Here is a 5,288-nt window from a genome sequence, read left to right as displayed (position 1 = left end):
TGCCTAATTTTTTGTCAGAGTGTATACTATAAAAGCATAGTGATTATTTTTATATTTTTTTTAATGAAGTTTGAAGATGGTGTTTTTTGATGGATTTTACTTCTTTTTTTTTTTTTTAAATGGGTTAGGAAATAGATAAAACACAGTTGGTTGTATCTCCTGTAGGAAAATATCTGAATAATAAGAAAAAATGTATAATATATATTGTATTTCAGTGGATGAAATAGTTAATATAACACTTTATCAATATGAATCTTTGTACAGTGGTCCCTCAAGTTGCAATATTATTTGGTTCCAGGATGACCATTGTATGTTGAAACCAACAACATACAAACCATTGTAAGTATGATGTTAGACATCAGCGCTGGCAGACAAAACTAAACGACTAATCCCATTCAAATTTTCTCAATTAGTTAATGTCGGCCTAAGACAAGAGGCTAATCTCAAAGGTCGGCTGTGCTAGGATAAATGTATATTCTTATCTCGATTGGAAATCAAGCGGTGAAAGCAAGCAAAGGGATAAATGTGTATTATATTGATTGGAAATCAAGCGGTGAAAGCAAGGGTTAAAAACAATAATAATAACAATAATAATAATGTGCTCCATCCAATGTAATCCCCTAGTTGATTATGTAATGCACTGCTCAGTTATTTTCTGTATTATTCTTTTTGCAGTTCTGTCTTTTAAATCGCGGCGTCCTCCTTGCTCACCTACCAGCAGCAGCGCGGCCCCGGCCGGAGGCACGCGCAGTGCGAGGGAGCTTGTGATTCAGTTGTCCGGGAAACCACTTTCAGTGACGTCACTGTTGAGAGTACAGGAGCATCTGTAGGACAAAAACTACCTACGCGTTTCAGAGCCTATCAGGCTCCTTCGTCAGGGTTAGTTTACTGATCGAGCCTCGGAAGTTAAATCCGGTTCCCATGGCAACGTATATACACAATCCTTAAGGTAACGGAGGTCCCAGTATATAGTAGTATAGTGATCACTATGGGTGCAATTTTTAGCAAAAGATTCGATTATTCGATTATTTAGTTATCCATAGAGCGCCTGGGAGCGATTTATACTGAAGAGCAGGAGGTTTGATGTCTTTAATTATGTGAATATCTACAGAGCACTATGAATACAATTTTTACTGAAATGCAAAAACTTCAATTTCTTGATTTAACCCATTTGGGGCCAGACTGTTGCATCTAAAGATCCACTTACTCTCGGTTCTAGACATGAGTTTGATATAGTCACCTCCCCTCTTATCTTGCTTCACTTTTTCGATGCCCCCAAAGTTGGATCCCAGGAATTTACCCTGATGGAATTCTGTATAGTGGCGTGATAGCGGGTGGTTTTCCGATTTTTTTTTTTTTATGTTATTAATGTGTTCCCTAATCTTGTTTTAAATTCTCTTTTGGTCCGTCCCACATACATTTTACCGCATGGGCACCTAATATAATAGATGTCTCCTTTGGTGTTACAGGTAATGTAATCTTTTATTGTGTATTTGCCTTGTTGGGTATCTATTTGGAATGTGGGTTTCACTTGGTGCCTTAGGGTTCTGTAATTTTTGCATAATCTACAAGGGTAGAAACCCTTTCTGGCACATGTTTTATTGCCCAATATGTCTCTTTTGATAGAGGGGGCCACCAAGTTGGCCAAGTTTGGGGCTTTCTTAAAGATAAATGTAGGGTTGGTGGGAATCTTATCCCCAATAGTTTTATCATATCCCAGTGTTTGTATATAATTCTTTTAAGGGTACTCACCCCTAGACTATATGTGGTGATAATGGGGACTTTAATTTTGCTGGGATCCTCGGGGTCATTTTTTTCTTCTTTTTTAGCTGGTATTTTATCTTTCAGTAAGATGTTTCGATCTAGATCCTTCACTACTTTGGTGATTGGGATAAGTGATTCTGGTTTGTAGCCTTTTTCTATAAATTTTGTTTTTAGAATTTCTGCCTCCTCTTGGTAGTTGGTGTTGGTGGTACAATTCCTGCGTGATCGTATGTACTGGCTGTAAGGGATGTTATTAAGCCATATGGGTAGGTGGCAACTATCTAGGGGGATAAAACCATTAGTATCTGTAGGTTTGTGGTATGTTTTGGTATGTATTTTCCCATTTTCAATGAATATAGTTAGGTCAAGGAAGTTGATCTGTTCTTTATCAAAAGATGGGGTGAAGTGTAAATAAAATTCTTTTTTATTTAAATTAGTTAAAAAACTGTTAAGGGTTAAAACATCTCCTTGCCATATAAAATCAATATCATCGATGAACCGCTTCCAGAGGACCAGACCCGCACCGAGCTCGCCATCGGAGAAGATGGTAAGTTCCTCCCATTTACCCATGTACAAATTTGCGAAACTCGGTGTGAATCGGGTCCCCATCGCGGTCCCCCACGTCTGAAGATAAAAGTCCAGTCCATATTTAAAATAGTTGTGTTCTAAAATAAATGTAATGCAGTCACCAATAAAATTAATCTGATCACCTGACATTGTGCTGTCTTTTTTTTTAGGAAGTATTCTGCAGCTTCACGGCCCTTTTTCTTTTCAATCACCGTGTATAGGGCGGTCACATGCAGGGTACCCAAAATAAAATCTGACTGCCATTGGATCCCCTCTAGTATTTGTAGGATGTGTTTGGTATCCCTCAAATAGGCAGGCAATTTTGATACTTTGTCCTGTAACAGAACGTCAACGTATTTGGATAAATTAGAGGTAAGACCCTCTATCCCTGAAATTATGTGTCTGCCTGGGGGGTTTGTTTTATTTTTGTGAATTTTGGGTAAGTAATAAAATATGGGTATCTTGGGGGTTTGGTTATTAATAAAGAGTATTTCCTCTTTGGAGAGTGCACCCATGATTTTACTTTTTTTGATTAATTGATTTAGTTTACCTGTGTATTGTACTGTAGGATTGAAAGTCAATTTTTGATATGTTTTTTCATCTGAGAGGAGTCTCAAGGACTCTTTGTGATAGTCATTTAGATCCAATATTACTAGTCCTCCTCCTTTATCTGCTGGTCTAATAATAATCTGATGATTAGTCTGTAATGATTTGATGGCTCTGATCTCACCCTTAGTTAGATTCTGAGGTCATTTTTTCTTTCTATCAAAAGAGACACATTGGGCAATAAAACATGTGCCAGAAAGGGTTTCTACCCTTGTAGATTATGCAAAAATTGCAGAACCCTAAGGCACCAAGTGAAACCCACATTTCAAATAGATACCCCACAAGGCAAATACACAATAAAAGATTACATTACCTGTAACACCAAAGGAGTCATCTATTATACACTGCTCAAAAAAATAAAGGGAACACTTAAAGGGCTTCTGTCACCCCACTAAAGTGATATTTTTTTTTGGGGCTAGTTAAATTAGTTATATAGCGATATATGAAAATATAATTGTGTTACTTACATTGATCCAGCAGTTTATTCAAAAAACGAAGTTTTATCATATGCAAATTCGGTCTCTACCAGCAAGTAGGGCGGCTACTTGCTGGTAGCTGCTGCAGAAATCCGCCCCCTCCTCTTGTTGATTGACAGGGCCAGCCGGGATCTTCTCCTCCGGCCGGCCCTGTCGGCATTTCAAAAATCGCGCTCCTGTGTTGATTCGGCGCAGGCGCTCTGAGATGAGGAGGCTCGTCTCCTCAGAACTCCCTCAGTGCGCCTGCGCCGATGACGTCTTCTATTTCGGTGATGTCATCGGCGCAGGCGCACTGAGGGAGTTCTGAGGAGACGAGCCTCCTCATCTCAGAGCGCCTGCGCCGAATCAACACAGGCGCGCGATTTTTGAAATGCCGACAGGGCCGGCCGGAGGAGGAGATCCCGGCTGGCCCTGTCAATCAACAAGAGGAGGGGGCGGATTTCTGCAGCAGCTTCCAGCAAGTAGCCGCCCTACTTGCTGGTAGAGACCGAATTTGCAAATGATAAAACTTCATTTTTTGAATAAACTGCTGGATCAATGTAAGTAACACAATTATATTTTCATATATCGCTATATAACTAATTTAACTAGCCCCAAAAAAAAAAAATCACTTTAGTGGGGTGACAGAAGCCCTTTAAACAACACAATGTAACTCCAAGTCAATCACACTTCTGTGAAATCAAACTGTCCACTTAGGAAGCAACACTGAGTGACAATCAATTTCACATGCTGTTGTGCAAATGGGATAGACAACAGGTGGAAATTATAGGCAATTAGCAAGACACCCCCAATAAAGGAATGGTTCTGCAGGTGGTGATCACAGACCACTTCTCAGTTCCTATGCTTCCTGGCTGATGTTTTGGTCACTTTTGAATGCTGGCAGTGCTTTCACTCTAGTGGTAGCATGAGACGGAGTCTGCAACCCACACAAGTGGCTCAGGTAGTGCAGCTTATCCAGGATGGCACATCAATGCGAGCTGTGGCAAGAAGGTTTGCTGTGTCTGTCAGCGTAGTGTCCAGAGTATGGAGGCGCTACCAGGAGACAGGCCAGTACATCAGGAGACATGGAGGAGGCCATAGGAGGGCAACAACCCAGCAGCAGGACCGCTACCTCCTCCTTTGTGGAAGGAGGAACAGGAGGAGCACTGCCAGAGCCCTGCAAAATGACCTGCAGCAGGTCACAAATGTGCATGTGTCTGCTCAAACGGTCAGAAACAGACTCCATGAGGGTGATATGAGGGCCCGACGTCCACAGGTGAGGGTTGTGCTTACAGCCCAACACCGTGCAGGACGTTTGGCATTTGCCAGAGAACACCAAGATTGGCAAATTCGCCACTGGCGCCCTGTGCTCTTCACAGATGAAAGCAGGTTCACACTGAGCACATGTGACAGACGTGACAGAGTCTGGAGATGCTGTGGAGAACGTTCTGCTGCCTGCAACATCCTCCAGCAATGCCAGCATGACCGTTTTGGCATTGGGTCAGTAATGGTGTGGGGTGGCATTTCTTTGGAGGGCTGCACAGCCCTCTATGTGCTCGCCAGAGGTAGCCTGACTGCCATTAGGTACCGAGATGAGATCCTCAGACCCCTTGTGAGACCATATGCTGGTGCGGTTGGCCCTGGGTTCCTCCTAATGCAAGACAATGCTAGACTTCATGTGGCTGGAGTGTGTCAGCAGTTCCTGCAAGATGAAGGCATTGATGCTATGGACTGGCCTGCCCATTCCCCAGACCTGAATCCAATTGAGCACATCTGGGACATCATGTCTCGCTCTATCCACCAACGTCACGTTGCACCACAGACTGTCCAGGAGTTGGCAGATGCTTTAGTCCAGGTCTGGGAGGAGATCCCTCAAGAGACCGTCTGCCACCTCAT

Source organism: Bufo bufo, chromosome 3, assembly GCF_905171765.1.
Source record: "Bufo bufo chromosome 3, aBufBuf1.1, whole genome shotgun sequence".
Taxonomy (NCBI): Eukaryota; Metazoa; Chordata; class Amphibia; order Anura; family Bufonidae; genus Bufo; species Bufo bufo.
Note: the sequence above shows the minus strand (reverse complement) of the source record.